This window comes from Lolium perenne, chromosome 1 (genome assembly GCF_019359855.2).
Source record: "Lolium perenne isolate Kyuss_39 chromosome 1, Kyuss_2.0, whole genome shotgun sequence".
Taxonomy (NCBI): Eukaryota; Viridiplantae; Streptophyta; class Magnoliopsida; order Poales; family Poaceae; genus Lolium; species Lolium perenne.
Window position 1 is genome coordinate 151,818,133 of NC_067244.2, and position 26,046 is coordinate 151,844,178.

A 26,046-nucleotide genomic window follows, 5' to 3' on the forward strand; every position below is an offset into this window, starting at 1 on the left:
CAAGAGTCTAAGTCTAAGTCACACGCGACGCACGCGTAAGATACACCCCTTGTGGTATATATAGATGGTGGAAGGTCATGGCAGAGTTTTCGTTCGAATTTAAAAGAAAAAACTGGCGCCACATTCTGCCGCAACATTTTCATCTCCGAGATGAAGAGGTTTCTAATGCAAAGTAAACGGACCTACCAGATGGAAACCAAACGGTGTGGCTGGGGAAACGGAATTAATGCATCCGTGCATGGCGGGCCGGTGCTGTTTCCACTCCCTATTGGCTATTACTAACGATTCTCCTCCCTCCTATATAACTGCTCCTACAGTAATCGCTCCATCTTTCAAGGAAACTAGAAATCATGTAAAAAAAAAAGGAAACTAGAAACCAAATGATGGTCTCTGTCTCATGTTTGTTTCTAATGGTAACTACATAATGTGGCTGTATCCCCGTGATATTTTTCCTGATATTCATTTGCATCCAAATATGTGAATTAAACTTTGGCACGGTTATTACGATAGTTTTTTTCTTTCCTTCAATAGTATTTCAAAAAAACTAGCATCTAATCTCTCGTTTCCATGTTTGTTTCCAATTGAAATAACATAATGATGCGGCTATGTTCGGAGTCTCACCGTGGTATTTTTTTCTTCTTCGTTTTCTTATAATAGCCATGCATTTTCTTTTTCGCTTCCGCAAAGGTGAATTAAAAATCTTGCCACAGTAAAACAAGGAGTTATTCTTTTCCTTTGATTCGATCCATGCAAAAGTTATTTTGCTAGAGAAAATGGTTTAACAAAAATTCCAATAGGGATGTGGAATAATTAAATCTGGATATTTTATAATAACAAGGAAAAAACGTCAAAAGTAGTTAAATCTTTTTTGTCCCACTTCTTGATCGGCCAGTCAAACGCAACGCACGCCTGGTATTTATATATGGTGAGGAGGCCATGGCTGAGTCTTTGTTCGAATTTTGAAAAACTCGGCCCCAAATTTGACGCTACTTTTTCACCTCTCTTTTGGTTTGTTGGAGAGGAGAGGTGGAGAGGATCCACGATGATTATGTAATTGATGGGACACGGATAACTGACTTGCCAGTGGAAACCAAACACTAACACAGGAAATTAATGTGCGCTTGCATGGCGGACTAGTGCTGATTTCTCTCCCAATTACAACGGATGGACTCTCAGTAGTACTAGTACCGATTCTCCTCTCTTCCTTTCGTTTTAAAAAAATTCTCCTTTCTCCCTTCCGTTTCAAAAAAAAAATCTCCTCTCCCTCATAACTGCTCCTTCACAGTAATCACACTCCATACTTCATGTACACTAGCAGCAAAATGATCGACTCACGTTGTTTGGTTCTTATTTCGTTTGCTTTCAAAAAGGTGAATTAAACAGTTGTTAAACAACGATTAAACAAGGAACTATTTTACTTTGCCTACAGAGACAAAGATATCATGTCACATACCAGGCAACTCCATTTAGAGTCAATCTACCAAACGATCAATCGTATATCAACACGCAGCCACAGTGCATGTCACCAATGGACTTGCATTTCTCCTTATCTGTATTCTCCACTGGTCAGTTGCGTAGATCACACTTGATCGACCACCTTAACTTGCACATGCATGTAAGCAAAACTGCCTCTTCTTTGTTATTCTTTTTACACACAAAAAAAGGAGCAAAACTCTCTTAACAAAAATGTTCTGCATTAGCTAAGCATTTTTTGGCAACATCTTTGGCCATTGTTTTAACATTTCAATCTCAAAGCAAACAAAAAAGCACAGCTCTAAATGTACAGTTCAACTCAGGTTTCATTTCCCATAAGTGCAAGTTCAAAATCATCAAGATTGCCACCAAAGTGCAAAGTCAACATTTAAACATGCAACTTCTCGTGGTTGCAACTTGAATACTGAATTGTATCACACTAAACTGAAACAGTATTCACAGCACATAAACACAGCGCATAAACACAGCTGGACAGTAAGCAGGGTCACGCCAAGCGGGAGAACAAGCAGACATCGCACGCAACCAACTCCAGCTTCAAACCAACTCCCTTCCTGCAAGTGAGTCAACAATAGACATCAACCTAATTACACAGCTACACAACATGGAGACTTGTACAAAACGGCCATAACACAGCTCCATGGCAGATTCATGCATACAGCATTACACGAAAACAAGGGAGATCGCCTAGAATAGCTACAAAAAGCTTCACTGCACAACCATTTCCACTAGAAAAATGCTAGCCATAACCCCTTCACAGGGAAATCAAATCAAGGCTTAGAACTACACCGATTTCATGTTAATCATGTAAAAATTGGCAGATCAATACCATCCTATGTAAGCAACAGTGCAAGAATCAAATCCAGTGTTCTATTGTCAGAATCAAACGTAACTACATGGATGAATAGCATATCACAAAGAACATGACATAGTTTTAAGTTTTAACCTTCATGTGAGAAAATCCTGCAGAACAGCAAAGCTGAATATCCAAAGCTATGTACTCCTGAGACTACTGAAGATGCTCATGTCAATCAAAATCATATTTTTGACCTCTACACAGATATGAACTAAATCAACCCTCATAGCAGTTTATCACAAAGACTTCCCATAACTGGTTTAACGTTCCTATGAGTGAACCATAGACATCAACGTAATACACATCTACGTACACTACGGACTTGTACAAAACGGCCATGATTGGCATCAGGACCGGTACCACAGCTCCATTGTTACCATAAACTGGATAATGAATTAGTTGATTAACTACCTTCACATGGCCAATTGAATCAAGGCCTAGAACTACACCAATTTCATGTGATTCTATTGGTTGATGTAACCAAAACTAACTGACATGATGGATTGATGGTGCACACGTATTAAATTTAATGCAACTAGATAACAACATAACACTACACCTACATTTGGTATGTATCCAGTATTACCGAAATTAGTACTTGATCCACTGAATGGAACATAAATACAATAGACAACAACTACAGATACACCAGAAAATGCTAGAATTAACTGGATGTGGAATTAGATGATTAACCCCTTCACAGGGCAATCGAATAAAGTCTTAGAACTACACCAATTACAAGTTAAATCAACTTAAAATGCCATATCAATATCTTCCCATCTAAAATATCAGTGCAAGAACCAAATTTAGTACATATCAGAATCAAGATCATGCATATAAGAAGAGGAGAGCTGAAGAAGCAACCAAAACCAAGCCGCGCTGCATAGTCGGTCGACCAGGTGGAGTCGTGCCAAGGCCTGGCAGCATCATCCTCGACACTGAGCATGTGACACCCCCCACTGCACTAGGCCAATCGGAAGCTGCAGATAACAGAAAAAAGACGTCATTTTGACTTAACCCACATGACACAGGCATCAAGCTCTACTTCCTTTGTCACAAAATACCAGCAACTGCAACCTAGTTGATGCACTGAAATGTCAAGAGGGAAAAAAGGCTAGCACATGTACCATAATTCAGGCCCACTACCTCACTCATCGTAAAAATCCACCAAAATTATTCTACTCTCCACAATAATCAATCATCATCCTAGTGGCGCTGATATTTATATTTTTTCTTCAAACAGCAAACTCACAAAGAAAAAGAGTTGGGACAATAGACGCATGCCAATATAAATGTAATACTTGAACATAAATAGAGATCCACGAGTCCTAGACCCATGATGAGCAACCTGTCAGTGACATGAGTACAGGTCAACAAAACAACTAGAAGATAAAATTCAGCTTGGTGATGCCTACTTTCCTGTTTTCTGGAGAATTTTAATTCTTAATTATTTTTAATAATGATAAAAAACTATGCAATTTCTACCTTAGATTGCATCCATGGCATATCTGAGATCGTTTGGTAAGAAGTCATTAGTGCCAACATATGCGATCCCTGATTCCCTGTATGTCACTTTTCTCAGAAATCACAAAGCTTATTCAATGAACCATCTCTTACAGAATATAAGCTATACAATTTCAAAAGTCTAAGGTTCCTACAAAGAGCAATAATCTTGAAACTTCGTAGAATATAAACCGTCTTAATAATGCAGAATATATTTCATAGATATCAGAAATGCAGTTTTCGTAGTATAATTTGGGGCAGGGCTCTTCCTTAACATTTTCCTCCCATTTCACAAGAACATACATAATGCACAAAGATTTACAACTGCATTAAGCAACCATACATACAAACCACCAGGACCATGATATTACCTTAATGTCGTTCGTGCTTGATGGTTGGACAACTTGTCCTAGTGGAAGTGAGCAGCAGGACGGTGGCATCCTCTCTTGCGACATCAGTACCGCTGCAGCACTGGTCAAAGCCCTTCCTGCCAGTGGAGCGAAATCAGTCACTTTTCAGTATGTTCAAAACAAGAGGAATATACATGATGGCCTTGAACAGCAATCAATCTGAGCATGACCAAGGAGGTACATTTGGACGCCGATGCCGACAAGCTCCTGAACGGCAGCATCAAGATCATCACCGTGGGACTTGGGTGCGAGAAGCTTAAATGACGCGGACACCCCACACCTGGCGTGCCTAGGTGCCGCATCCACAGCCTCCCTGTTGTGGGGCACCCCCACGAAGATGCTAGCAAAGCGGCGCGGTGCTGACTTGGCTTCGGCTGGTTTGCGCACCTTCTTGTGGCCGCGTTGAATAGAAATCAAGAGGAGAAAAGGGAACAGCGATGCTAGCACCGACAAGGGGTCCTCTTCATCTTTCCTACTCCTTTTCCTGCCACCAGAAAGAAAAATTAGCCTGTGAGAAAATGCAAAAATATATTTGCATGTAAGCAAACTGCTAAGCTTCAACAAGTTGGAAGCACGGTGAAATACCCTTCAATAATAATTCACTAATGAAAATGTGTAACCTGAAGCCATTGTGAATCCTAAATGGTTCATCAATTGGTTGTAGCTAGATGTTTGCCTTGACGAAATTAAGTAAGACATTTCTGATTCTTCCTATAACAACAAGTGAATATAAAAATTGCTGTTCGGAACGTCAAAGGAGCGCTAGAAGTTCAGTCATTTTGCGTTTTCTCGGAAAAAAAAGACGTACACTACATGAAAACTTTAGTTTGTGTCTGCATGATTGCAACTGCAAAGACACAAAGTGGCAGCAAGTGAATTTACAGTTGTTTTGTATCTTTCTAATCTCCACATCTAATCAAAGTATCTCAACAAGTCAACAAGGATATAAGCTATGACTTTGTGCACTTTCAATTGCAGCTGCCCTACACTTACAATCAACATACATGCAAAACTAGCATGCTTCCCTGAGAAACACCACCAGGTTTGAACATACATGCAAAATTAGGCATGTACGGACATTAATTAATCAATTAGATAAGGATAACCAATACAATGTTGTGCGACGCATACGCATGTGCATTATTCCTATAAGGGAATCGTGCGCAGAGCACAAAGATGCTTAAATCACACGAACACACCAGTGAGTACATAATAAGTAGATCATCAACAGCAAGCCCACAAAACATCCATGTCTCAAATCATGACTTCAAGTAACATCGAAACATTACGATAAATAAACTGGAAAGCAACAAGCAAAGATCCATGCATCTAATAATCCCATTAAAAAAGGCATCTTAATCTGATTACCTAAGCAGATGTACATGCGCATCTGTAGCAGGTTGAGAAATGTTATAGTATACTCCCTCCGTCTAAAAATAAGTGTTATTTTTTTCTAGATATGGATGTATGTACAACTAAGTTGTGTCAAGATACATCTGTATCTAGAGAAAATGAAGACACTTATTTTTGAACGGAGATAATATTTGGCAGTTGTATATTACACGAGATTTGTATGGGAATCGTAGTCCATCTCCTACCATATCTCTAGGAGAGCTTCTTAGAGCATCTCTAGCAGATACGGCATATCGGCCCGCAAACGCGACGGCGGGCCGATATGCGGTTTTCGGCGCAAATTTGGGCCAGACCAGACCCTGCATCGGTGGTCTGGCCTGGATATGGGATCCAGGCCGCAGCCCAAATCGCCATTTTGCCCGCATATATAGCGGTCAGCGGGGCGGATGGGGGCCAAACCCCATCCGCTCCTCCGCCTCTTCGCCTGCCGTTGACGACAAATCCGCCCAGCTCCGACGTGACATTAGCACGCGCTAGCGACAAATCCCGGCGAGATGGTGTCCGGCGGAGGTCGGGGAGGACGCTGCCCGTATCCGCGGATCGTACCACCGCGACCTCGAGGCGTCGAGGTCGCGGGCTCTGCCGCCGCTCAAGCTCCCACGACATGGAGGCGTCCAGCTCTAGCGCGCCGCGCGACCTCCAGCGCCCCGGCGCCGCGCCGCCTCACCTTCTCGGAGGTCTCGAGCTCGAGCGGGCCGCCCCCACCGCCGCGATTCGACCCCGCCGACTACGCGGAGGACGAGGACATCGCCGCCATCGCGGCAAGGCTGGACAAGGAGGCATAGGACGCGCTCAAGCCGGGCGACTTTGTCCCGAGGCGGCCCTCAGCACGGTGACGAAGCTCGTCGAGGAGAAGTCAGCGCGCGACGCCGAGAAGGAGCAGGAGTGGCGCCGCGAGCAGGTGGCGCAGGACGAGGTCCACATCGAGCTCGACAGCGAGAAGGCTGCCGGCTCCGCCGCCGTGGCACGTGGCGGCGCCATTGACGTAGAGAAGCAGAGCACTAGGCTCCACTGTTGAAGTCCTGTTGTATGAACAATCCCTGGCGCGAATAAAATTTTAAATTTGCAGTTTATTTATCGCGTATCTGAACTGCGCATGCGTTTTTCGAACCCCAAATCCGCATTGGGGTGCCCTGGATACGCGAATTTGGGGTTTGCCGTATTTGCTAGAGATGCTCTTAGCCTCCATGTCTTGTACTACCATATAACTTGCCCGAGAGGCTCAATACAACATAGCCGGAGGCGAGCCACACTTCATAGCCAGTCAACGACGGACCAGGCAGAGTCGTCATCCTCGGGGCTTCACCTCCGCTGCACTAGGCGAAGAGAAGCCTGCAGATAACCATGGCAGCTAGCACTTAACCTATACAACTAATGAATTGAATGGAAATCACAGTCTTTAGATCTGAAATAATGGATGCATCGTTCAAAATAAACTCATCATCAAGACAGCAATGTATGACCAAGATATATCGATTTGTTTTTCGATCTCACATCATCTTACACAATTTTAAGAGAACAATTGTTATACATCAGGAACAGGTTTGATGCAAACAGGCGTAATGGACAAACAGGGAAAACAAAACAAACACCAAAAGTTACTTTTATTTGAATGCTGCCTCTTGGGTAAAATTGGTCCTCGACCCAATACAAAGGCCTTATCTGTGACACGATTCTACCGGTCAAGAAATACAGAACACAAGATAACAACGTAAAATAAAGAAATAACTCTTGAACTACAGACAGGTAAAAGTGCACATATATACTATGAACTGCCAAGGAATAAAGCATTTATGCATGAGTTCATTTTCACACAGAGAAACATGAATAGGACAGTATGCAAATAACAATGGGCATGTCAAAAATCAACATTTATAGCGCAAAAATACCTATATCGGTAGATTCATAAAAGATATACAGCAGCTCAGTAAAGCGAGTCTTTCTATATCAATAAATAATAATATGCACATCACTAAATCCAATAGTTTAGGTTCCTTAATATAAAAAAAATATTTAGCTGATGCTACAGAGTTCAAAAAATTTGATCCGGCAAAGAAAAAGAATGGGCCTAAAATACCCAGTACTAACACGAGCACCCTTATACATAAATAAAAGAAAAATAAGTGTTAATATAAGGAAGGGAAGGTATTTATTAGCAACAAACAAAAATCGTGTCAATTAATGTACCAAAGGCAAACTCATAAGACTATGGTCACATGCACAGCAAGATAAAAAAAAACCGTTATGTCAATTAAATTTTTAGCCAGTGTACACGCACAAAAAAAAACAACAGAAGGTGTTCAATTATAAAAGAGATACAAATAGTACAATGAAAATTCCAGCTATTGGTAAGCTTGGGTCTGAATATAAGCAAGAAATTTACCAACCTGCGTAATGTTCTTGATGATCAACATGAGCATGAATAGAGGCCCGTGCGGAACTCCTCCTCAACCTTCCTTACCTGCTGTCAGAAGAGTCATGACAGCAAAAAAAGAGAACCAAGTCAGTAATTAGCAATACAAAATAGCCAGCTGAAACGAGAAGGTCTTGGTCATACATTAGCTCAGATCATCGATTTCTTTTTTGATCTCACATCGTCGGACAAGACAATGTATAATCATTGGGAGAATTGATGCTTACATTAGCAGTCGTTTCCTCCATCGTGGTGAGACGCGAAACCTCTGCTAGTTAAAGGCCAGAAAAGATAACAATTTAATAGCTCAAGATTACAAATTCAGGACAACATAAGACTTGAACTCAAACCAGCATTATACAAGAACTGATGGTAGGTACAACAACAGCGAGTAACTGCACACATTTTTTTCTCGAGAAAACGCAAAGGACTGCGTTTCATTTCATTGAAAAGATAGGGGGAAACAAGTTTACAAGCCTCCTAGGAGGTGGGTTACAGATGATAGCCAAGAAAAGCCTAGTGCACACATTGAAACATTAAGGTAAATAAACTGAAATGTAACAAGGACAAGAAACCAACTGATCAGCTAAGAGCTCATGTCCATAAATAAGTCGGTTTCTTCAAATATATTATACATATACTTAGACAAACAAACTGGTCACTAAACAAATACTTGACGACAATAAATGCAAGGCGCAGCCGTTTTCAAGCTTTCTCTTTGACTAATAGTCGGTTCAACAACACGGTGGACTATGCAACAATACACAACTAGCATAATGCCACTAGTGTTCACAGTCTACTAATTATATATGCAACAAAGCGGTTCATGTTCTCCAATCAATAACATTCAGAATTCTCAGAGAAAAGTCATGAATTGATCAGGAACAAAATTGATTTTATAGGATTAAATCACTATACATAAAGATTCATGGCTAATCAGCTGAATCCACAGCCAAGAGATACATTTTATTCATGCTCGACAAATTGAGAGAATCGGAACTATGCTTCAGCTACCAAGGACTATATTCTTTTTGTAGAACACAAGATAACCTGAAATATGCAGGGTTATGTAGATAGCAGACACGTCTATTTAACTCTTTTGTGGCCTTTTACTCTTGGAGCTAACTGGGCACACATAAAAATTTAAAAAGAAAAAGAAATTTGGGATCTTCAATTAGATAAATCAGAAAGCTGGCCATTAACTTTGCCTCTAAACAAGAAGATGCTGGATAAAAGAAAAGACGATTACGTTTTACTCTTACATGTATACCTAAATCAAACAAAACATGCACATGATTGTGTTTACTCACACACATGAACAACAAAACTGTGGTAAACTTTCAGAACAGGGTACAACATTTTCAGAGATGCCAAGTTGAAGTTCTCTGTCAAAAAAATAGCATTTTGGTCCCAATACTCTCTATTTGAATAAAAACTATTTGTGCAACTGGCCTCTATCAACTGAAATACTGGCTGCCAGTTGACACCAATAGTGTTACTGAATACCCTTCATCTACAGAACTAGTTTAACCAAATAGTAATTATGCAGAACTAGTACAGGAATAATATCCCTGATACAAGTCAGAGGAACAAGCAGAATGGGATCACCAAAATACCAATCATCATGCATTTTCCTAAATTATAACCAATGCAAGCATTATTTAATCTTAAGACAAACTATAGAGCTAGAGTCCAACAATGCGTGCCTAAACCATACAATTCAGCTAGATGAAACATAACAGAATAAACCTACTGATCAATCGCACATTCAATCCATATAACTGGTAGTTTTAACATCACATAAGAAAATGCCTAGTAAAATGGATGCATTACTCTGCATGAGCAAAAGCCTACACTGCCTGTGCATAATAAGAAGAAAATAATAAAAAAATAGCACATCCATTTCATGCATATGTAGTTATGTACACTGCCTATGCACATCAAAAATTTATTGAGTGAACGAAATTTGCATCCATACATACATGCTTTATCTATTGCCCACACATTGAATTCTAACGAAAAAAGAAAATTTGCATCCATACATACATGCAATCAGCAGAATATTTTCAAGAATCAATCAGCTGGTGTTATAATGTTTTTGCTTGATCACAAGAGTAAAAGAAATACTATCGAATATAACTAATCAGAAACATCAATAGATTCAAAGAACACGACCATATGGTTACTGTGAATTGTAACCATAGATTAAAGCATAGTAAAAAATTAAAATAAAGCAGTGATCATGGTAAACATCAGGATGGAGGTCCTAGAAAGCAAACTGCGATGCCAAAGTATAATCCAGAATAGCTTCCAAAATTAATAAGGCCAAAGCTTCAATCTTAACCCTGTGCATGGAGGTCCTTTACTATCGCCTGAGCATGGGCAGCCCGGCCCGAACGGCCCGACCCGACCCGGCCTGGAAATCCTGGGCCAGGCTGGGCTTGCATGTCAGACTGGGTTCAGGCCTGAATTTGGAGCCCAAATGTCAGGCCAGGCCGGGCTTGCAGAAAACATGGTTTTGGCTTAGTTCGGGCCAGGCTTGTCGGGCCGGGCCGGACTTTTGTCCGTTCAGCCCGGGTTCAGGCCTAGTTTGTAAGTCCGAAGGTCGGGCCGGGCCTGGGAATTTAGGTTCAGGCTTTTTGGGCCCGGCCCGAAAAATGCCCAGGTGTCAATGCATGCTTAAAAGAATATTGTATACTCTACTACATAAACATTACAAAGATTGTTGACTGCATGAAAAATCTAGACCAATGAGTAGGAAATCAGAGTGCAGCAAGCATGCTGGTTTAAAAAACAGAAGGAGCATTTGTCCTCAAATATTAGCACAAGCACACATGCTCAAATATTGACTTGGGAAATAAGCTAGGGACGCTAAAAATCTAATCTTTCGGTGCAGGAGTCTCGTTCGTTTGTTCGTCACACCCGACAGAAACATGCACAACGCAGTCCAAGGAAAATAGGGAGGCATTGAGAGAGAGAGACCTTCCGAGGGAGCATGTGGTACTGTAGCGGATGTGTCGTAGTGCACGCCAGTTCCGGTGGACAGCACGAGTACCACAACACCAACGGAGGGGTTCACCACCACTGGAACAGCAACTTTACCTGAGAAAATCAAATCATGCATTCAAACATAGATCCAAGCGATGCAGATAAACTATCAAACAAATTATCGCAACTTTCATATGCATAAATCAAATCTAAGCCTGAAAGTATTGCAGTTAATAATAATTTATTTTCTCAGGTGGGACATTTGCATTACATACCGTTATATTACATCATCGCCTATCATGCCCCAATCATGAATGGAAACAAGTGCTCGACGATGAAGGAAAAAGTTGGTTCACAAACAGCACAACACACACATAGCTTGCTCAAAGGAAAGACACAAATGCACAGAGATACAAATTGGTGCTAAACAATATACCTACACATTGGTGCTATACAAAATTGCAGCTAAATCCTGGTATCAAATAAACGAAAAATAAATACCATGGATAGTATAAACTAGAGAATTAAGAATAGACCAATAACCAGCAACCACAGATCATCTACACTAGTTAATATTTAACCATGACACTGATGCCAGTAGCTCACCTAATAAAATCTAAAACAAACATATATGTTAATAAGATTTAAATAAACACCACATGAGTTTGTATGTATGCTAGCAGCAAGTACGTCTACAAACATCAATACATCATTAGAGTCCTAAATAACTATATCACAATTGGCGCCATGGCCAGAGCATAGAATAACCAAAGCTCCAAGCCCATGGTGTCACAGAGATCGCAAAGAAGAGAAGGGCATAAGAAGAAGCTCACCTAAACCATGGAGAGGAAGAGGCCACCGCTCGCTGCTACCGCATGGCAGCGAGGGTGGAGATGAAGCGGTACTGCTCCCTTCACCCAGCTCCAGCCAACTCCACGCTCCAGACAACGCCTTGTCACAATTTTTTTAGTACAAAGTTAATACCAGGAAAAAACAATTACATACGAATGTTTGATGATTAAAAGAACAATAATATGCATGGAGCGTGACACATAGCAACCAAGGACATAATATTTATAAATAAACTTCTCTTAGAAGATAACATGTGCATAATTCAAAACTAAACAGAATAGATGGTATATGATTCTACAAGCTAAGGAAATTTAAAGAAAATGCAAACCAGAAAACATCCCACGTTGTATCATGGAAACCAGGTGACTAATCTACATAACAAGCAACACATTCCAGTAATAGAAAAGCACGACAAATTCTTAAAAGTTTTGTGGCCAAAACAGCAAACCAGCAATTTAGGAGGTGATTTTCCTTTAATGCGATCAAACCAACAATATGATGGACTAGTTGAGCATGCCCCACTAGATTAGTGACACAATTCCAGCCATTCAATTTAAGATGATGTGCACTTACATATCTCAAGATTCATTTTTTGCAGCAACATATTTCTATCAAGTAAAACTGAATCAAAAGATTTTTCAATGTCACATGTTTTGAATAAAAAAAAGAGTAGGCTTACCCATCAGCAACAGTCAAATAAGGATGGCTTGCTGTACTGCCTGGCCATCATGGGAATGCTTGGGGCCTTGCTGGTCACAAAAACATCATATAATTAACTATTAGACAAGGATTGGCAAATGCTATCTAAAAAGGCATGCAAGCAAGAGAAACGTGGTTGTGTGTTGAATGCAGTGATACTAACCAGCAGGGTTGGAGAGAGTGGAATTACCTCGACACTGTACTCGATGATGATTCCGAAGAGCGTATTCTGCTCTCTCTGGCAACATTGCCAACGCGCTGCTGTGTAACTTGTTGGACAGATGGTCCCCATTGGCAACCAGCCATGAAAGATGTTCCTGCCAGTGGTTCCAAATCGCATATAATTTCAGTAAGTAGAAAGAGAAGAGTAGATTAGGTAGGAAGATAGAATCGCGGGTATTGATGGACCTAGAAATTTTCATGTAAAAGACTAATACATCACACTAGAATACACATAAATATTCATCATAGTATCAATGGGATAAAATATCATTAGTGGAAAAAGATGGGAGAACTCAATGCGACAGAGTAAAGATTAACTCAATCGCCAAAGTTAACACACAGATCTGCTAGCATATTGATTACGACAAGCTAATCACGCCTCGAGTAAGGTGCAGATTCTAAACCACTATGCTATGTCGATCCAGCAAGTGAATGAAGTAATCATTCAACCACAGGTAACGATCCACTCAACGGTGAGAAAAAAGGGTGCAAATGTATACACTTGGAGCTACGAAGCATCTTAAAGCCTGCCTTATAGCCGAGTGTGTATTTGCCGGCCGCTATTCATCACTTTGCCGTAAAGGATTGGCCTGGTTGTGGTATGGACTGGCAGGACTCGATGAGGTGCCGCTGCTCTTGACAGAGACCTGGTAGTGGGTCCTCAGCGTCGGCATTGGCATCACGGATGACAGCAGCATGTTTCTTCATATTAATGAGCACAGATGTTGCAGAAAGATGGAAGGATTTACAGAACTCAGCTAGTGCTGCTAGCCACATGGGAGGAGATGCAGTAACACAAGGATTTAAAGTTTATGTACAGTACCTAATTTGCAACCATGGGAAAGTAGGCTAGATCATAGCGGAAGATGGGGAAAATGGACCTTTTGTGGGGGGTCGTAGTGGTCGAAGCCTCCATCGAGCTCGAGATGGGCCTGGGCGACCTCTTGGTGGGGCCCCGCATGTCCACGCCGCCCCCCTTTTTCCCTTGTCCATTCTCATCCACGTCATCAAGAAAGCTACCTTGGCCTAAACAGCAAGAGAAGAATTCCAGAGCAAGAGTGTCAGCGCGAACGAAAAAAAGATACTAACAATAGAATCGGTAACAAGGCAGACTAGAATGTATATGCCTAGGAATACTTACCAACTCAAACTTCTGCACTGGAGGTCTTTCTGCAAGAATGTCAGAGGGAAGGATGGGAGTTTGATAGGCCTCCTTCAGCATATACAACATTAATGGAATTAGCAAAAAGAGTTGCAAAGTAAAAAAAAATGAAGCAACACATAGCATAGCATAACATTCATTATATACAGGAACATTAAAGATCGGACCTAAATTGCGGCCTTTGTGGGAGCAAAGTACTTGATAACAATGGGTGGATTTTGGAACCTGCCCTGTGTTGTGGCCTCCAAGACAAACATGTGTGGGGCAGTGGAGCCGCTGAAATTGCAAATTATGGAGAGTCATTTTCTGTAACACCATAAGGATAAGGAGACGCCAAAAAAACAGAGAGATGTGTTGCAAAAGAGTACTCAGGGGTCACGGTTTTTGCGACCTCTCAAAAGACGCTTCCTTTGGACAAGAGTCGTCATTAATGGTCACAAACATAGGCGGTTCTGCAAAATAAAAAAAAGGCCATCACAATGACACAATATAATGAGTAAAACAATAAAATGTAATCAAATATTTTGCCCGTGCAACTAGAAATAAGTATTTCAGGAGCATCAAAAATACTGCCATATGTATTTTATTTTAGAATGTCAAAGGAAAGAAACTTGTAGGTCCGAGAAACAGTGGTGAGCTCTAATACCATGAAATTAGAAGGGTAATTTAAAGCAATAAGTGGTGAGCTGATACCATGAGACACATCAGAAAAAACAATTGTTGATTGACTTATAGTTGTGAGCAGCTGAGTAATAAAAACCAAGAGATTACATCCAAATAAGCTGAGTAGCTGGGCGTGTATTTGCCGCTCTTCATCACTTTGCCGGAAAGGGCTGCCCGGTTGTGGCATGGGCTGGCAGGACTCGATGAGGTGCCACTGCTCTTGACGGAGACCTTGTGGTGGGTCCTAAGCGTCGACCTTGTCATCAGGGATGGCAGCAGCATGTTTCTTCATATTAATGAGCACAAATGCTGCATAAAGATGAAAGGATTTGCATAACTCAGCTAGTGCTGCTAGCCACATGGAAGCAAATGCAGTAACACAAGGTTTTAAGTTTATGTACAGTAGCTAATTTGCAACCATGGGAAAGTAGGCTAGAGCATAGCAGAAGAGGGGGAAATGCACCTTTTGTGGGGTGCCGTAGTGGTCGACGTCTCCATCGAGCTCGAGATGGGCCCGGGCGACTTCCGAGTGGGGCCCTGCATGTCCACGTCGCCCCCTTTTCCCTGTGTCCATCCTCATCCACGTCATCCAGAAAGCTACCTTGGCCTAAACAGCAAGAAGGAATTCCAGAGCAAGAGTGTCAGCGCCACACAAAATAACATACAAACATTAGACTCAGTAACAAGGCAGACCAGAATGTATATGCCCAGAATTACTTACCAACTCAAACTTTTGCACTGGAGGTCTTTCTGCAAGAATGTCCGAGGGAAGTATGGGAGTTGGATAGGCCTCCTTGAGCATATACAAAATTTATGGAATTAGCAAGAGTTGCAAAGTGAACAAAAGAAAGAAGCGAACCATAGCATAACATACAGTACTGAAACTGTATATACAGGAAGAAAGAAGATCAGACCTGAATTGCGGCCTTTGTGGGGGTACTTGATAACAACAGGTGCACCTTGGAACCTGCCCCGTGCTGTGGCCTCCAAGACAAACATGTGCGGGCCAATGGAGCCACTTGAATTGCAAATGATGAAGATTCATTTTATGTAACACCGTAAGGAAGAGGAGACGCCAAAACATAGAGATGCGTCGCAAAAGAGTACTCATGGGTCAAGGTTTTTGAGACCTTTCCAGAAATGCTTCCTTAGGACAAGAGTCATCATTAATTGTCACAATCATAGGCAGTTCTGCAAATTTAAAAAGCACCAACTTAATGCATCACAATGGCACGATATAATGAGTAAAACAATAAAATGTAATCAAAAGGTTTTAGGGATAACGATTTCAGGAGCATCAAAATGTTGAATCTAGCAGGATCAACTAGCTCTAGTTTAAGCCACAAAAGAATAAGATCAGAAATACCTTGATCTGAAGATGATGCCATGCCTCCTCTTGTTTAATTGCTCACACCAGAATGGAGCAATTTGTGCTAGGTTCTTCCCAGTGCTTTAGTGCTAGCCTGATCGGTGGCTTAATTTGTGTGAGAGAGAGAGTGAGAGAGAGAGCTGAGAGCAGCTGTGTTTTTCTCTTCTCTTCTAGGGTCATTTGACCCCTTTATATATGTTTAGCACTATGCACTAGGGGAACCAGCACCGTTGGATCAAAATCGATGTCTCCGATCAAGACACCACATAAGGATAGGTGGCCATTTACTGTAGCGTTACTGTAGTGCCGCCTTACTGTAGCTACTGTAGCACCGCCCTACTGTAGCAGCCCAAAAAGATCTGACCTAGGAGAGTCAACTAGCTCTAGTTTAAGCCACAAAAGAATAAGATCAGAAATACCTTGATCTGAAGATGATGCCATGCCTCCTCTTGTTTAATTGCTCACACCAGAATGGAGCAATTTGTGCTAGGTTCTTCCCAGTGCTTTAGTGCTAGCCTGATCGGTGGCTTAATTTGTGTGAGAGAGAGAGTGAGAGAGAGAGCTGAGAGCAGCTGTGTTTTTCTCTTCTCTTCTAGGGTCATTTGACCCCTTTATATATGTTTAGCACTATGCACTAGGGGAACCAAAGACCGTTGGATCAAAATCGATGTCTCCGATCAAGACACCACATAAGGATAGGTGGCCATTTACTGTAGCGTTACTGTAGTGCCGCCTTACTGTAGCTACTGTAGCACCGCCCTACTGTAGCAGCCCAAAAAGATCTGACCTAGGAGAGCAGCCTAGATCACCAAAATATCCAACATTCTCCCCCTTGATCGTAAGGCTGATCATTATAAGCTCATTTTTCAACAAAATAATGCACTTAAGACGAAAAGATTATAATGGTCTGTTAGGTACCATTTAATCTAGTGACTATAGCACATTACTTCATATCAAAATGAAACTCTTTAATTTATGAGCTCCATAAACTTTATTCACATCATATATTAACTTAATTTACATAATTCTTTACATAAACATCATAGACATTACAGACTCATCTTTTGATAAAATGGTACACCAAGACAATAGGTTACAACAGTCAATTAAGTACTGCTAAACCAAGTGACTATGGTTCCCATCTGATCTCAAAATGAGCCCCTTTTGGGGAGATGGTGCCATAATAGTTCCAACTTCTCCAGGATTAAAAGCTTTCAACCAAACCCATGCCGGCAACATGCTCTCTAAATACGCTGGGTGGTAAGCCTTTCGTGAGCGGATCCGCTAACATAAATTTAGTACTAATGTACTTGATATCTATTGTTTGATCCTGGATTCTATCTTTCAAAACAAGATACTTAAGGTCAATAAATTTGCCAGCTGCACTTGACTTGTTGTTACTCGCATAGATCACTGCGGGTTGATTATCGCAGTATAGAGTGAGAGGCACGGAAATGCCGTCAATCACTCTTAGTGCCGGGATAAAATTCTTCAACCATACCGCCCGCCGGTTGCCTCATAACATGCTACAAATTCTGCCTCGCATTGTCGACGATGCAAGAATGGGCTTGCTTCGAGCTTTTCCATGATATAGCTCCTTTTGCAAGGGTGAAGATATAACCCGATGTGGATTTCTTAGTATCAACACACCCCGCAAAATCAGCATCCGAATAACCCACTATTTCGAGATTATCGATTTCTCATAAGTAAGCATGAGACCTTTAGTACCTTGCAAATAACGCAAGACCTTTTAGCAGCCTTCCAAAGGATCCGCACTGGATTGGACCGATATCCGCCAAGCATCCCGGCCACAAAAGCTAAATCGTGGCGAGTGCACACTTGTGCATACATAATACTCCCAACAATTGAGGCATAAGGAATTGACTTCATCTGTTGATTCATAATTATTTCTTGGGCACCGGAAAGTCCCAAATTTATCGCCCTTAACAATAGGAGCAAAGTAGGCTGAGCACTTATACATATTGTACTTTTTCGCACCTTTTCAATATATGCTCTCCGAGATAGCCCCAAGATCCCTCTCGGATCTATCCAGGTGAATTTCAATTCCTAAAACATAAGTTGCTTCACCGAGATCTTTCATATCGAACTTTGAAGACAGGAATCTCTTGGTCTCCATCAACATATTTTTATCACCGCCGGCCAAGAGTATGTCATCAACATATAATATCGGGAAGATATAATTACTCCCCACTGAACTTAACATAAACACAATTGTCCTTCTTATTTTCCTTAAAACCAAATTTCTTTATGACTTGATCAAATTTGAGATACCACTCTCTTGATGCTTGTTTCAAACCATAGATGGATTTCTTCAGATGACATCCTAAATGTTTATTTTCTTCCATAACAAAACCTTCCTATTGTGCCATGTATACATCTTCATGTAAGTCACCATTTAGAAATGCCGTTTTGACATCCATCTCGATGTAGCTCTAAATCATAATGAGCCACGAGTGCCATAATTATTCTGAATGAATCCTTCGAAGAGACGGGTGAAAAAGTTTCATTATAATCAATCCCTTCTCTTTGAGTGAATCCTTTTGCCACAAGCCTTGCTTTAAACCTTTCGATATCACCCTTGGAGTCACGTTTGGTCTTATAGACCCATTTGCATCCAACTGTTTTGGCTCCTTCAGGGATTTCTACTAAGTCCCATACATCATTAGTGCTCATGGACTTCATTTCATCTTTCATAGCATCGAGCCATTTAGACGAATATTCACTTTCCATAGCCTCCTTAAATGAGGTGGGATCATTATCCAACACCGGCTCATTTGTATCCTCACTCATGTAGGTGAGATAATCATCGGGAATAGCAGGCTTTCTAGCCCATTGTGACCTTCTAAGAGGCTCATTATTCGGCACATTAATAACAGTTTGAGACCGCCGATTATTTTCAATAAGAGCATCATTAGATGTGACATCCGGAACGATCGCCGGTGTATCGGCAGGGTGTTGCATTAGCAAAGACGTTGCCTTCTTGAATACACTCGTAATTGCCGTTCTTGGTCCTTTTGTTGTCCGATTATGTGAGCACCATCACTACGGAGAGCCGAAACTTGAGGTGCAATTTCGGTATGTACTGGAAACACCGGCTCTTGGATTACGAGGCATTGGGACATATTCTGTTTTTCCTCCAAGACTATTTCTCCGGGAGTCATGCTCCCCCTCATCATATCACTTTCCAAGAACACGGCGTGTCTTGTTTCAACAAATTTCGTTGTTTGATTTGGACAATAAAATCGATATGCTTTAGATTTGTCGGGATAACCAATAAAATGGCAACTGATCGTCTTGGGGTCTAATTTTCCCATAACCGGATTAAAAATCCTTGCTTCAAGAGACAGCCCCATACATGGAAATAATTCAGGGTTGGCTTTTTCCCAGTCCATAATTCATACGGTGTTTTGGGCACCGATTTCATCGGGAACCCCGTTAAGAATTTGTCTTTCTTGTTTTAAGGGCTTCCATCCATAAATTCACCGGTAAAGTGGAGTGGCTTAACATACTCCGCACCATATCCATAAGTGTGCGGTTTCTCCTTTCAGCCCACCCCGTTTTGCCGAGGTTCACCGGTCTTGAGTATTGGGCGGCAATGCCATTTTCTGTAAGAATTTTGCAAATGGTCCAGGAATTTGACCATAAGTTGCATGTCCGCCGTAGTATTCACCACCACGATCAGATCTTACAACTTTAATTCTTTTATTACATTGATTTTCAACCTCGGCTTTGAAAATCTTGAACTTGTCTAATGCCTCCGATTTTTCTTTGATTTGATAAATATATCCATAACGGGAGAAATCATCGATGAACGTTATGAATGAATTATAACCGTCCACCGATCTCACATTAAACGGACCACATATATCCGTATGAATTAATTCCAAAACTCCCGTGCTTCGGTTTGCACCTTTCTTAATTTTCTTGGCATATTTTCCTTTGATGCAATCGATACAATGATCAACATCCGCATCCGAAAAATCAAGAGAAGGAAGAACTTGATCTTTAATGAGACGCTCAATCCTCCCCTCGAAATATGGCCTAAACGATAGTGCCATAATTTCGAAGAAGTCTCATTATCATTACGTTTGCGTTTGGTACCGACATTTATATTTGAGGTAGAACCCACATTATTTATATCATCACAAAGGGAAATTACATAAAGTTTGTCGTGTCGACAGGCAAGGCCAACATTATTATTGTCATACATAATTATACACTCGCTTATTCCCAAAGTGACACTCATAACTATCATCATCTAAACATGAGACGGAAACTAAATTCCGTTTCATCGAGGGTACATAAAGAACATTATTTAGCTGAAGCTTAAAACCGCCATGAAGTGTAAGAGTGAAGTTTCCAATCGCCTCGGCATAAGCTTCAACACCATTAGCAACTCTAATTGTTCTTTCCCCTCTTTTTAGGGTCTTCCTCATATTGAATCCCTGCAACGAATTTACAACATGAATTGTTGCACCTGAATCAATCCACCAAGTATTGGTGGCATAATTAACATAAAGGGATTCTTCAACAACAGTAATAGTGTCGGTACCTTTTTCTTTGAGCCATCTCTTGAAGCCAAAACAATCCTTTCGCCTATGCCCACCTTTTCCACAAAAGTGGCAAGCATTGGAATTATTTCCTTCACATTAGGCGCTTTTTCTCGGCTTCTTTTGTCGTGAACCTTTTGAGGATTGGCCTTTTTCCTTGAACTTATAAGGCTTGGGCTTCACATATTCATTCACAAATTTTCTATACTTCTTCTTTTGTGAATGACCAAACTGATTAACATGATCAATTCTATCAGCCTTAAGCCTTTCTTCTTCTTGCACACATCGCGCCATCATTTCATCAATCTCCCATTTAACATCCATCGCATTATAGTTGATCATAAATGGATCAAATTGGGGAGGCAAAGATGACATAATAAAATGGACGAGGAAACCATTAGAGATTTCCATCTCCATTGACTTTAGTTTGGCGGCCATGTTGCACTTTTTCATAATATGCTCTCGAAGACTTCCAGTGGGATCATATTTTTCATCAATTAGCCTTCTGATAAGACTTGTTGCATAAACTTTAGAAGACCCTTTAAATTGATGCTCAATTTTTGCAAAGTACCCTTTTGCTGTCTCACAATCAGGAAGGGCTCCCCTCATACTCTGTGTAATGGAGCCCTTTATCATCATAAGGCACTTGCGATTAGAGTCATCCCACTTAGTCTTAATAATGTCATATTCCTTCTTGAGGGCTTCATAATTTTCATTATTTTCTTTAGGCACCTCAGGAGGATCATTAAGGAGAGCATAATCAATATTGAGTAAGGCCATAGTGATCTCAAGCTTCTCCTTCCACGTGACATAATTGCTGCCATTTAGCTGTTCGATGCCATTTAGCATTCCAGCAATATTAGAGACATTAGTTGCTGCAAAAGAAAAAATTCAAAAATGCTTTAGTAAGCATCATCATAATCATCATTAAAATTTTATTGATCAAATTCAAATCAGCTTTGGCCAGAGATGAAAATGAACAACAAAATTTTGTGGACAAATATTCATCAATTAGCTTTGGCCAAATTGATAAATAGAAGCCACACATTAATAATCCTCATTCATTATTTTCTTTTACCGACCCGGTTCACATCAGCTTTGGCCAGAAGTGAAACAGACCAATAAAAGAATTTTGCAGTTAAAATGCCCGTCAAACAACTTTGGTCAGAATGACGAGGCATAAAACCACACTTTATTTGAGGATCCATAAACTTTATTTTTTTGCAGCGAAAACATTATCACATAATAATTATAGTGATAAATATCACCATAATTCATTAATCATAAATAAACTAAATAATAAAAGTAATATCAACATGTAAATTAACTAAGCATGACAATTAAAATTGTGGCCTAAAATAAACATAATAAGCATAATCAATTCATCCAGAAAAAATAGCCCCGAAAAGATATTTATTTCAGCCCTAATTTTTTTTTTTTTTTTTATTATTAGCATAATAATCTCACTGAATCAGGCCAAAATTGGCCCACCAAAGACTTTAACTCCCCCTGATCCCCTCCTGGGCCTTGGCCCATTAGCAACGTGCCAGGACGACCTGGACCGTCGGATGCAATCCGACGGCCAGGAACGACTGCAGCTGGAACAAAACCAGCCCGCCGTCGCCTGGCCCCCGCGAAACCCTAGCCCCCTTTCTTTCTTCCTCCTCTCCTCTCCCGACAGCGATGGCGACGCCGAGCGACCAAGAGACGGCGACGGCGAGCACCATGCGACGGGGAAGAAGACTCGGCGTCACCCAGGCCCTCTCGCCGGAGTTGCGTGCAGCTTTGGCCAGCGCGCAGCTCCGTCGAGCGGCTCTGGACGGCACCCTGCGCGAGGCGAGCGAACGCGTGCGGGCGTCCCGCGCGACGGCGTCGGCCGCGAGCGCAAGTCCGGCACCGCGGCGGCCTTCAACGGCGACGTGCGCGCGAGGAAGGAACGCCAGGGCCCGGTGCGGTGGTCGGCAGGTTTGCTCGGGTACATGCCCGGGCAGAACCGCCATCATTAAATGGTGGCACCGGCGCCGCCGTGGCCAACAACGGCGACGACACCCATAAGGTAAATTCCACCGCCATGATTCTTAAGTTAGGGTTAGGGTTCCTCCAAAATGGGGAATTTCATGATTTAGGGTTTCGGTAAATTGGGGATTTTGCTTTAGGGTTGATCACGGCATCAAATCAATCCATCCCCACTTCAATTCACACTTAGCCGAAACCATAAACATCAAAATAGGGGAAAATTTCATCACTTTAGGGTTTCGGATTGGGAAAAAACATCAAGATTTATGCATAATTAACTTATTTCCCCTTAAATCTTAATCAATCTTAAACCAGAAGCTCATAATTGAGGAGGGGAAAAGAGGACAACATTTCTAGGGTTTCTGGAAAAAATAGGAATTTAACATAAGGGCTTTAATTCCTTTAGTTAATAGCTCAAATTGAAACCCTAGAATGTCACATAATCTGTTAGGGCTTAGAGTGTGAAAAAACAGGGCTTAAACTTAAGGCATGATTAATAACCAGGAAGAACAGCCTTTAAACATAAGCATAAAATTCTTTCACAGAAGCAACTTGGGCATATGCCTTGACTTGGTGACAACATAAACACATGGGTATGTGCATATGCCCTTGATCTTGATCCTTGCTTGATAAACCAAGCATGAATCTTAACATAAGAGGGCTCAAACTTAAGAGCTAGATGCTCTGATACCATTGTTGAATCTAGCAGGATCAACTAGCTCTAGTTTAAGCCACAAAAGAATAAGATCAGAAATACCTTGATCTGAAGATGATGCCATGCCTCCTCTTGTTTAATTGCTCACACCAGAATGGAGCAATTTGTGCTAGGTTCTTCCCAGTGCTTTAGTGCTAGCCTGATCGGTGGCTTAATTTGTGTGAGAGAGAGAGTGAGAGAGAGAGCTGAGAGCAAATTTGTGTTTTTCTCTTCTCTTCTAGGGTCATTTGACCCCTTTATATATGTTTAGCACTATGCACTAGGGGAACCAGCACCGTTGGATCAAAATCGATGTCTCCGATCAAGACACCACATAAGGATAGGTGGCCATTTACTGTAGCGTTACTGTAGTGCCGCCTTACTGTAGCTACTGTAGCACCGCCCTACTGTAGCAGCCCAAAAAGATCTGACCTAGGAGAGCAGCCTAGATCACCAAAATATCCAACACAAAATACTACAATCTGTATTTCATTTTAGAATGTCAAAGGAAGGAAACATGTAGGTCGGAGAAACAAGTGGTGAGGTCTAATACCATGAAATTAGAAGGGTAATTTAAAGCAACAAATTGTGAGCTGTAATACCATGAGACACATCAGAAAAACAAGTGTTGATTGACTTATAGTTATGAGCAGCTGAGCAATAAAAACCAAGAGATTACATCGAAATAAGCAAGAAGCTAGTGCCATGTTCTATCCAATCCGATCTTGTCTAAATTGTGTGTGAAACCAAGGCTAGGCTCTTATGAGTGTACCAACAGTGTGAGCTGAGCCCTCACGAATTCTAAAAAATTACTTCCCCTTGCTAGCTAGCTGTTTGCCTAGAGAAATAAATGACAGAGAACTGTAACCATCCATTAGCTCGCAGTTATAGATAAAAATAAATCCAAGATCTGTATACTAGTTCATATTAGCAGAACCAATGAAATGGTTTTCATATCATAGAGAAGCTTTGTTCTGGATTTCTGGGCATGAAACGAATTTCAGTGAGTGACAACATTCGCGCATATATCTAGTAGTTACACACCCAATTCTGAAATTTAGAATCGAATCCTACAGCAGATCTAGAACACCTTGGAACTCTTGAGCACATCTGGAACACATTCTTAACCTACAGCCGGGGATCCAATCTTTACAAAACGGTTCCTTCTTACAAATGTGAAGCGTCCTGCAACACAAGAACGTGAGTGAGGAGGGATTGGAGGTCTCACCGGCTGCAGCACCTAGGGCAGGCAACCAACACTCGATTCGTGCCTTCTGTGCCAAGTCGTCGCCGAGAGCCAGGTCGCGCCGCCCTGATTGTACCCATCGACGTGCCACCAGTTCCGCCCGTGGAGCTCCATGGCTCGGGCGCCGCGGCGGCCGGCGCGCATCGTCTTACGTGGGGTACTCGTCCAGGAGGAGGGTCGGCTCTCCGGTGAGGATTTACTGGAGCGGCGGAGGGTGGCCGGTGAGGGGGAGGCGGCGGAGGGACTGTGCCTGTGCGGGCGGCGAGATCGATCGGGGAACAGGGGTGGGTGGGCTGGGGATTGGGTTGGGTGAGGTTGGACGGCTAAGATCAAGCGTGGGCACGCAATTCGTGTGATCTCATATTTTGGAGAGGGGTTTCCCCGCTCAATCTGCCTCAAATTTCTCACGCCTTTACTACTCCCTCTCTATGATATTTGCCACTAGTATGGATGAACTAAATTATGTCTAGATACATCTATATATATATTAGTGGCAACTAATATGGGAAGTAAAAAAACATACAGCTTGATCGGGAGGTAGTTCGGTAGACACTGCGTCGACGCGCATGACCGAAATTTACAAATCCTCCATTCATTTAAGTTGCTCGACGACCATCAGAAGTGCGGCTGCAACAACCATGACCACTGCGGGCGTCAACATCCGCACCTCCTCCACATAGATGACGTCACGACCCATGCGCTACCTGGCACCGTCGGTCCTCGGTCGCGATGTGAATCTGCGGATGGCGTGTCATCGTGGAGTTTGCCCAAGACGGAGGTAATTGCTCCCAACACAGGGCCGGACCCTAGCCTCGGCGCTTATCACGGTGACCCTCGATCCCAGTCTGAAGAGAACACGCTAAGTAGGTGCACGAGTGAGGAGTGGTCTAATACAAGGTTGTTTCATGGATGTACCAATGGTCGCATGCACTAAATATCCAAAACAATACATGGGCATCCTCCGGACCAGGCCCAGGGCCAAGAAAAGCCCAACGGAAAAAAATCAAGCCCGAACCTGGCCCGGTCAAAAAGTTCAGAAACCCGGCACATTGTTTGTCCATGGGCGGGGCCTCTTCCTTAAAATGCCTATTTGCAACGCCCAAGCCTGACCTAGTCGTCGGGCCTAGATGTTTGGGCCAGGTCCGAGCAGGGCTGCCCATGCACATGTATAGTCCAAATTGATATCCCTATAGTGAATGCATGTTAGTACTCTAGGCGTTCCGGAAATCCCGAAATTTCGGGACAGGAAATTCAGGAAAAAAATATTCGGGTTCCAGAAAATGACACCCGAAAATGCATCATAATATTCATTCCCGACATTTCGGGTGCTGGATCGAGAATTCCTAAAAGACCCGAAATTACAAACTGAATAAAAAAATTACAGCAAGAAGACAATGTTTCATCAGCCATCCTGCACTCAATGCACGCGATGATGAGGTGCAACTTGCCGTTGTCGGCCTCCAGTCTCCACGACGAGG

General features: G+C 41.9%; 1 long non-coding RNA gene across 6 annotated transcripts; it reads right to left on the reverse strand.

The window, feature by feature from the left end:
* Nucleotides 1-1,779: 1,779 nt before the first annotated feature.
* On the reverse strand, nucleotides 1,780-24,842 carry LOC127307672 (uncharacterized). 6 transcript variants are annotated; one of them, XR_007855715.1, is made up of 19 exons: nucleotides 24,551-24,842; nucleotides 15,587-15,863; nucleotides 15,394-15,465; nucleotides 15,136-15,279; nucleotides 14,781-14,981; nucleotides 14,401-14,461; nucleotides 14,177-14,285; nucleotides 13,989-14,060; nucleotides 13,729-13,873; nucleotides 12,816-12,942; nucleotides 12,606-12,675; nucleotides 11,908-12,025; nucleotides 11,069-11,188; nucleotides 8,231-8,354; nucleotides 8,061-8,137; nucleotides 4,442-4,744; nucleotides 4,222-4,337; nucleotides 3,212-3,327; nucleotides 1,780-2,045 (listed from the first exon to the last, which is right to left on the reverse strand). It is a non-coding gene; the product is annotated as an uncharacterized lncRNA (long non-coding RNA). The 6 variants fall into 6 exon arrangements; XR_011743446.1 differs by having other exon boundaries at nucleotides 12,606-12,671; nucleotides 15,394-15,863; XR_011743443.1 differs by having other exon boundaries at nucleotides 8,314-8,354; nucleotides 15,394-15,863.
* Nucleotides 24,843-26,046: the final 1,204 nt, after the last annotated feature.